This window comes from Castor canadensis, chromosome 5 (genome assembly GCF_047511655.1).
Source record: "Castor canadensis chromosome 5, mCasCan1.hap1v2, whole genome shotgun sequence".
In the NCBI taxonomy this organism is placed as follows: Eukaryota; Metazoa; Chordata; class Mammalia; order Rodentia; family Castoridae; genus Castor; species Castor canadensis.
The window spans coordinates 3,067,697-3,077,692 of NC_133390.1; positions in this window are offsets into that span (position 1 = coordinate 3,067,697).

Here is a 9,996-nt window from a genome sequence, read left to right on the forward strand (position 1 = left end):
CCCCAGCAGGTGCAGATCTCGGGGGTGTGGGTCCTGCCGCGTTGCAAGGCGGCCAGCGGAGAGCCCGGGTGTGACTGGCGTTTGCACCCCTCTTCTCAGTGTCAGCGGACGGCGGCTTTGCACTTCCACCTGCCCACTTCCTCTTTGACCCTTGTCGTCTCAGCGGCACGGCCTCACAAGTCATGCCCTTGGCATTTTCACCTTACTGGATAGTTGTGTTTTATGGGTTTTTAAAGCTCCTCTGCACCGTACCTGAGTCCACACCAACCCCCTGCCTCCCTTCCCAGCTACAGCTACGTGTCGTCAGCGTGGTCTCCGCTACTCACTGCCCATCCTGCATGCCTGGGCTTTATCTGTGGCCTATGAGAACGTTAATACGAGAGTTAAGTTCAAAGTGGAAGCTGTATTTTACCTGAATGTTTATCAGGACAAACATTTTCCCTCTAAATTAGGCATTGTGGGAGATTTTCATTGCTGTGACAAAATGCCCAAGAAAACAATTTAGGAAGGAAGATTCATGTTGGCTCATGGTTTCAGAAGTTGCAGTCTATGGTTAGCGGGCTCCATTATTTTGGGTCTGAAGTGAGCTACGGCATCATGGTGGGGCGGGGGGAGCACGTGGAAGACGATGTTGCTCACCTCTTGACAGCCAGGAAGGGACAGGGGACAAACTACACCTTTCAAAGGCACACCTCCAGTGACCTATTTCCTCCTAGTAGGCCTGTCTCCTGGTAGTCAATTCAACTATGAGTTCATCAACAGATCAATTGATGCAGTTAAGAGTCTTTGTGATCCAATCACTTCTCAATAGTGCCACCAGCTGGGGACCAAGCTTTTGGCACATGAGCCTTTTGGGGGAGCACTTCATGTCCAAAGTATAACAGGCAGTTGTGGAGTAGGCATTGTCATCAGTTTCCTTCTTATCATATTGATTACTGCTGCCCTGTCCCCTCTTCCCCACCCATGCCCAGTGCCACACAAGTATTTCACAGGAAATGAATGTGCCTCACCTCCAACTTCCACAGGCAGAGACCCTTCTAACAATTTAAGTTGATTGAAAAGGGCTGGGCCCGTGCCTATAATTTCAGAAGTGCTGCCAAAAAGAAAGAAAAGGAAGAAAGGAAGGAAGAAAGGAGGAGGGGAAGAAGGGAAGGGGAGGGAGGGAAGAAGGAACGAAGGAAAGAAGGAAGGAAAAAAGGAAGGGCAAAAAAACCTGGACATGATAGTGTATGTCTGTAATCCCAGCTACACAGGAGGTGTAAATAGGAGGATGGAGGCCAGGCCAGCCTAGCAAAAAATGTGAGACCTTCACTGAGAAAGAACTAAAGCAAAAAGTGCCAGCAGCAGGGCTCAAGTGGTAGAGTGCCTGTCTAGCAAGTGCAAGGCCCTGAGTTCAAACCCAAGTACCACCAAAAAAAAAAAAAAAATCAAAAAGGAATCACTGCCTAAGCTGGAGATTCTCTCAGGTCTCAAGATAAACTGGCAGAAATAGTGCCCCAGAACCTTGTCAAGCAGAATCTAGAATGGAGAAAGTGCAACAGAACCCATCCGAGAAACCAAAGGGAACAAACTGAGATCTCAGGAGGCAGAGATCAGGAGGACCACGGTTTGAAGCCAGCCTGGGGAAACAGTTCATGAAACCCTATCTTGGAAAAACCCATCACAAAAAAAGGGCTGGTGGAGTGGCTCAAGGTGTAGGCCCTGAGTTCAAACCCAGTATCACAAACAAAACAAAACAAAACAACTAACAGAATTATCCCTTCCTCAAGACTAGACCAACTCTCTTGTCTCCAGGGTAAAGTATTTGTGAGGCATGCTGACTTTACAGGTAAAGAACAGTACTGAAGGATGAGTCATATCTGTCACTTGGGGAACATGATCCCGAATTAGAAGATCCCCACTGCCATCTTTCATGGGACCTGGAACTTCTATGTTCCACACTACCACCCTGGGCACAGCCAGCCAAAGTTAGACATCTTGTTGGAGTTGCCAGACTCCATGGGTGAGCAAAAAGAAAAGGTCTTCCCCAGTGGGGTGGTGTGATAGTGGGTATGTGCTTTGTCCAGGCAATGTGGGAGGCGATGGACCCTTTAAGAGGTGGGGCCGAGCGGGAAGTAATTAGGCTATTGGGGTGCTACCCTTGGAAGGAATTCTGCAGTTCTCATCGGAGCTTGCTTATTTTCTTGAAAGGGTTGCTTTTATGCTTTTTTCTTTTTTAAAAATCTGAGACAGGGTTTAGCTATCTCTAGCCCAGGCTGGCCTTTGAACTCAAAATTCTCCTGCCTCTGCCTCCCAGGTGCTGGGATTACAGGCATGAGCCACATTGTCCAGCTTGAAAGGGTTTCTGTAAAGAGAGTAGGCCTGGCTCCTCCTGCTATCTGGCTTCTTGTCTTACCAGATGGCACTCCTCTTCTACCATGACACCATCCACCATGAGGTAAAACAAGAAAGGGGCCCTTGCAAGAACCTGCACCAAGCTGTTTGGGTTTGGGGACTAAAATCTGAGCTAAACAAACTCACTTTCTTTATAAGTTACCTAGCCACAAGTGTTTTGTTATAGCTACAGAAAATGGTAGGGATTGCGTATAGTTGAGAGGGAAACCTGGGAGTAGTCAACAGAGCAAGCAGTGAGAGGCTGTTTGGATAGTGTTTGAAGAGGGAACAGCATTGTGACAGAGAAGGTAACTATGACAACAGTGTGTAAGACCAAAGACTAGCAGGAGTAGGACACACCAGAAAGCCAGTGCAGCACTGTGGGGAGGCCAGAGTGGGGCCTAAACAGCATTTGTCCAAAGACCAAAGAAGGGACAGCGCCAAGTGGTGCAAGGGGCAAATTTAAAGTGCTGCTGCCAAAAAAAAAAAGAGGCCAGAGAATGGGCGCGTAGATTCTTGAGTACTTGTGGAAAGGAGATGATGTCATGTGTTCCAGCCAGCAAAAAGCTTTAGACCAGAGTGTGCTGGCAGCAGAGGCAGCTCCTGCGATCGTTAGCTCTCCACCCAAGGCTCCTGCAGACCCCAACCTGTCTCCTTGGAACCCGAGTAAGCAGTGACCCGGCATTTAAACAACAACAACAAAAATCGTGTTCTTTCCTTCATAAATCACATAGTTCTGTGTAAACACCAGAAGTCATTCTAGTGTGAGTTAAATGTCTTTGTGGATAACTGGATAAGTGGGATATCACTTGGGGCCACACCCTAAACATTTAATTGTAAGGGTTTGGGCCAACGAGGAACGTGAAAACCTCAGGTGTCCTGTGTCTGAGCACGCCCTACCTCTTCTGCACTCTGCTCGCAAACATGCATTTGATTTAAGCCCAATGTATTATGTAAAATAAAATTTAACTGTACATCTTAAATTAAGGGGTGTGTGTGTGTGTGTGTGTGTGTGTGGTACCAGGGCTTAGGCTCAGAACCTACACCTTGAGCCACCAACCAGCCCTTTTTTTGTGGTGGGTATTTCAAGATAGGCTTTGAATTGTGATCCTCCTGATCTCTGCCTCCTGAGTAGCTAGGATTACAGGCGTGAGCCACCAGCGCCAGCATAAATTAAGATCTTTTAAAAGCTTCTGATGATACCGTGGCTTTAAGATATCACCTAGGATGACCATATGTAGTATGCCTAACTAGATTCATAAGATATATTTTTAAATAAAGGAGAATAAAAATGGGTGATTCATCAAACTGGGGAAGTAAATTTAAATGATTTTTTTTTGGCCAAGATAAAATAAAGAAAGTTAACATCAATGTTCCTAAAACTGTGATTTAAAATACATATAATAATGTCTGCTTCTGGCATTATTTGATCATCAAATATATGGGAAACCTTTGGGCTCCAAAACATGTAATAACTCTGGGTAAAATATTATTGGACATAGGTCATACTACCTTGCAAGAAAGTAGACCATATCGCAGGAACCCCAAAACAGAGAAGAAGCAAGAAGTCACGGCCGCCCTGGGAGTGTCGTGTATCTCTGTAAGACAAAGCCTTGGTGTCACAGACCCCAGCAAAGCAGATGAGAGTCCTTGCATCTGGAAACACTTGGAAGTGAGCTGGGAACTGCAGGTAGCTGCAACCCTATGTGCTTTAGTGACAGGTGACTCTGGGCAAAGGCACCTGCTAGCAAACAAGTGTGTATAGCTCAGCCTGTGTGTAGAAAATGTCTGAAGACCTGTTGTCACTTAATTTTGAGGTTACACACACACACACACACACACACACACACACACAGTGGTCCCAAACTATGAAAAAAAAGATCAGACTAGAACTAAAGAGTCACACTCAGAAATGCCCTGCAGACATGAATGGAAAAATCCACCTTCAATTCAGGCCTTGGAATTTCCACAGATAAGAACCCAGGAAATACATGAATTTTAAGTGCAACGTTTCCTAGCACACAGGAGAGAGGCAACCATGACCAAGAGCCAGAAGAAGTCTCAGAAACATAAATGGGCCTATCAAAATAGCCAGTAAAGAATGTAAAGTAAGTTTGTTTAAAGTGATTAAATATGTGGAAATAAAAAGCACAAATATTGAGGGACTATTAAAAAATCAGAGAGATCTGGGAAAAAGCCAAGGAGATACTACTCTAGAAATGAAAAATGTGCCATTGAAATGCACAAATCCTAGGACGATTAAAGGACAACCTGACACAGTGGGAGAGAGGTGCATCTGATGCACCTGGATGCATCAGGAGGAAGTCACTGGACAGAAGCACAGAGTTGCAACCAGGTTCAGTGTGATAGAAACCTTTATACACCTTATTTACCATGATGATCAAGTTTTCCATGATTTGACCCATGTAACGCAGTTCTGCAGAGAAGCAGGACAATGAGATGGGTGCACAGATAACATACATATAAGACAAGAGGGGATTCATCCTAGGAATTGACTCACGCAGTCATGAGGTCAAGTCCCACCATCTGCCATCTGCAGGCTGGAGAACCAGGAAAGCTGGTGGTGTGACTCAGTCTGAGAATCGCAGGGAGAATCCAGTGTAAGTTTAAGTTTGGGTCCAAAAGGCAGAGAACCAGGAGCCCCAATTGTCACTGAGGGAAAACCTAAATAAGCTCTGTAGCCTCACTTACCTTTAGTTGATGAGCTTTAGGAAGTTTTGATGGTACTGGGGGTTGAACCTAGGGCCTTGTGCATGCTAGACAAACACTAAATCACTGAGCTACATGCCTGGCCCAGTTGACAGACTTTAACGATCACTAATCTTGGAGGCCATGCAGCCAAGCAGCATTTATTAACCTGCCACTGGCTTTGCTGTAGATAACAGCTTGGATGTGTGGGTTATGATGATGATGGTGGCCTAGGTTACTTTTAGGAGCTTGAGGCCACTTTTATCAAAACCACAGACTCTTTACTTGGGCCTGTTCAAGTGGGTGACTGAAACAGGACTGATGACACAAGATATCTTAGTTTCAAGATTTATGGGCATGGTGGTACACACCTGTAATCCCAGCTATGTGGGAAGTAGAGGTTGGGAAGATTGTGGTTGAAGAAAAAGTTTTTGAAATCCCATCTTAACAAACAAGCCAGGTATGGTGTTAAACATCTATAATCCCAACTATTTGTGAGTTGTGGGTAGGAGGTTCAGGCTGGCACCAGACAAAACCATAAATCATTATCTGAAAAATAACTAATGCAAAAAAAAGAGCTGAGGGCATGGCTCAAGTGGTAAAGCACCTGCCCAACAAGTGGGAGGCCTTGACTTCACACCCCAGCACCACTAAAAATAACAACAAAAAAGATTTACAGGGGTACCACAATCTTGTGATTACCTGTGTACCAGATTTCACAATGTCCCAGTCCAGAACAAAAATCTCCAGTCATCAATCCTTTCTTAAGATAATCCCCACTTCATTCCCCTGCCTGAGGATAAAAGGAGCTTGAATCTTATGCCGAGTTAAATGGTCATTTCTGCCACCATCTTATTTCACTGGCATTCCAAGTGAATCTTTTTCCTTGCTCCAACAAATTGTCCTTGATTCATTGGACCTCTGTTCAAATGGTGAGTAAATGAACTTGGGCTTGAAGGTAGGAGAAGATGGGTGTCCCAGCTCAGAGAGAATTCTGCCTTCTTCTGCCCCTTTAAATCTCTTCCAGAAACATCTTCATGAGCACACTTGGAAACAATGTTTTACCTGGTATCTAGGTATCCCTTAGTCCAGACTGACACAAAATTTATCATAGCCAGTGAGATACTGGATTCTTTTTTGGGGATGTGGTAATACTGGGTTTGAATTCAGGACTTCAACAATTGCAAGGCAGGTGCTCTACCACTTGAGCCACTCCACCAGTCCATTTTTGTGTTGGATTTTTTCAAGATAGGGTCTGGCAAACCATTTGCCTGGGTTGGCTTCGAACTGCAATCCTTCTGATCTCTGCCTCCTACATAGCTAGGATTATAGGTGTGAGCCACCAGTGCCTGGCAGATGCTGGCTTCTTGCAGACAAGGATTTTAAGACTGATATTAAACTCAGTTAAAGGATGTACAGAAAATTTTGCTTACAATAACAAACATGAGAAGTCTCAGTAGATAAATAAAAACTTATTTTTTTAAAAAATGAGCAAATGGAAATTCTAGATCTGAAAAATACAGTGTCTAAAATAAGCTCACTGGTTGAGTTTAACAGGAACTTGGGAATGGCAGAAGAGTCAGTTAGCTTGAAGGCAGATTCAGAGAAACACAATTCCGAAGAACAGAGAGAAAGAGGATTGGAGGAAAAAGAGGTTTTCAGGCACCAGTGGGACAATGTTGAAAGGTCTAATACGTATTTATTTATAGTCCCAGAAGGAGAGGGGAAAGATGAGAGGAAAATACTTGAAAAAACAACGCCCCAAATTTGGTGAATGATAAGTTTGTGTTCATAGCTAATAAAAAAAAAAAGAAGACAAAGGAAAACAGGGAAGGAAAAGGTCACAAGGGAAGAAACAAAGCAGTTAATTCTGTGCAGTGCTGGGGTTTGAACTCAGGGCCTCACACTTGCTAGGCATATGCTCTTACTGCTTGAGCCTCTCCACCAGCCTGAAATTGGTGTTCTTTATCAGTGATTTTATCATAACTCGATGCACAGAGAATGTGTTTGGTATCAGGGAACAGAAAATAACGTACTGGGGTGGACAAGGAGGGCTCCTTTGTTCTACACTACAACCCCAAGAGCTGGCTGCCCAGGGCTGGTGTGTGATGACCCACTGGCTATTGATTTGGGCTCCTCCTATCTTTCTGCTCAGCTGTCATTAGCACATGGCTTTGTCCTCAACCCCCGCACTTTAGGGTGGTAGGCTGATGCTGCAGTCTCACGCTGGCACTTCAGGCAGGAAGAAAGAGTGGGAAAGGGCTCATGACACCTGAGTCTGTCTCTTTTTCCAAGGAAAGCAAAGTGTCAGATGTCTCATGCAAGCCAGGCACTGGTGGCTGTAGTCCTAGCTACTTGGGAGGCTCAGATAGGGAGAACTGAGGTTTGAGGCTAGCCCAAGCAAATAATTTGTGAGACCGCATCTCCAAATTAACCAGAACAAGTGGACTGGAGGTGTGGCTCAAGTGGTAGAGGACCTGCTTTGCAAGCATGAAGCCCTGAGTTCAAACCCCAGCACTGAAACCAGAGTTTTGGACCCAAGGCCCAAAACTCCTGGTATTCCACATGCCAGGTCCAGCCACTCGCCTCTAAATGCCAAATAAAGAGGTGTGGTGAAGGCAGAGAAAGGAGGTTTATTACACGGCTTGAGGCAGCCCATGAAAAGAGACAGAGTGAGCACTCAGCGCCTCTTCAGCCATCTTCAGGATGCAGACATGAATTATAGGTTTAAGTAGACAAAACAAGACAAACATTCAGTCACAGGTATGTTCTGGTTGACCATTATCTTAGTACAAGGGTTCGCAGGGGGGTTCCAGAGAAGGTGTCATCACTGTCATCACTTGAGGGGGGCAGTCTTGTTTCTGATGAGATGACTGCTCCTGCTCCAGGATGCAGCCTCTTCATTACCGGTCATTGTTCTCATTTGGAGGGTGGTCTGTCCTGCAGGGCTCCACTGTTCCTTATGGGAAGCTTCAGTCCCTTGTCATAAAGAGGTTATCAGTTCTGTCCTTTCTGGAATCTAAATTGATCACAAAATGACTGCAGAGAGAATGGCTTAGAGCAGAGACAGATACAAAATGGAGGCAGGGATGTCAAGCTTCTCCTGTTTTTAGTTAATTCATTGGCCTGAGTAAGGAGTCAGTGCTTTTCAGCAAAAGAAGTTTAAGCACCTCTGACACCATTAAAAAAAAAAAAAGTTCCATCCAGTGACCCCTGTTTTCATCTCATTGGAGAGGACTGTGTGCAGTGGCTTTGCTTTGAGGGAGAAGATTTTGGACAGGGTCTGGGTGGATGCAGCAGCCAGCTAGCTAGGAAAACAGAAGCCCTTGCCAGGTGTTCACAACAGGGAATTTAGTGCAAGGAATTGGTATTTTAGTTCACTATCTGTTGCTGTAACGGAGTTACACAGACTGGATAATTTATAAAGACTAAAGGTTCATTTTTGGCAGTGTGGGAAGTCTGAGGAGGAAAGGATGCATCTACTGACAGCCTGGTTGCTGGTGGGGACTCGGCAGAGTCCTAAGGCAGTGCATGGCAGCAAAGATGAGAGGGGCGACTCTGAGATGGAGCCAACCTGCCTTCCCTTGCGGCCCCATTAGTCGGTTAATTGCACGGATGCGTTAATCCCTCGTGACTGCCTTCACTCTTAGTTGTCCCATGCCCCAATGTCTTATACCTCATAATTGGGATTAAATTTCCATATGAGTTTTGGTGGCGACATTCAAACCAGAGCACACCATGATGGAGGAGTTGAGAAGCCAGAAGGCAGCAAGGCAACCCAGAGATTAGCAACGGCGGGAAGCCACCAGCCCCCTGGGGATGGAGAAAAAACCTATTTCTTTTCTTCCCCCGCTCGCCATGCCCCGCCCCCGCCCCGCCCCGCCCCAGACCTTCGCGTCCTATTGGCCAAACCCAGCCGGGCGGCCCCTGATTGGCTGCCTGGGAAACACCAGCATGGTGGCCCCTAAGAACAGTTAGAAACAGTACAGAATTCATTAAAGAATTCAACAAAACTGCTGGGTGTGCCATTTACAAAATAGAAACTGTACTTCTAGACACCAGGAACAAACAGAAAATGTAATTATCAAAGGATTCCATTAGATGAGTAAGCCCTCATATTTTTTGGTAAAAATACATTAAAAAAACTTGTGTATGCCTTTAAGGGACAAAATAATAAAATTTTATTGGAAGACAGGAAGGGGAAGATAGTAAATGAAGAGAAAAGGTGCTCCTAAATGAGGCAGGATAGGTCAGGGAAATTAAGGCATGGGAAACGGTAGCCAGGAATTCAGAGATAAACACTGTATTAATAGATAGCTTAATTAAAAGCATATAGGCACTATTGTCTTTGCTTTAAACTTCACACTCCCTCAACAAGCCGCAACATTTACTAAAAAAAAAAAAAAAAAGAAAAAGGGAAAAAAACCAGTTCTCTTCCTCTTACTTTGCCCGCTTGTTCCAAAATAATTAGTGCACTCTTGAGAACTGAGCAAGGATATCTTAAAGAATGATCCTGGGGAAAACACCTAGGAAAATAACTCCTCTGGGACAAAAAGTGTCTACAAAGAAAAATACCGCATGGATGGACACCTGTCTTGAAGTCAACATCTGGCAGGACGCACCCTTTGTTTAAAATGATGCTCAAACATCTGTCATACTGACAAATTTAATGAGCAGGTAAATCTTGAAATCTTGGGCCTAATTGATAAGACAGCATAACATCAAAAGCAACTGCTTATACCAGGTGTCAGAACAAAGGGGGGCACTTTTCCTAAGTGAATTCAAACAAACCCTCAACCCACTTTTTCACTATAAATACCCTGATGTTAGAGTACTCATTGCACCTGCTATCAGATGTGGCCGCACCATGTCGGGCTGGTTACTATCTTTCTATCTTTCCTTTGCTTCACCAAC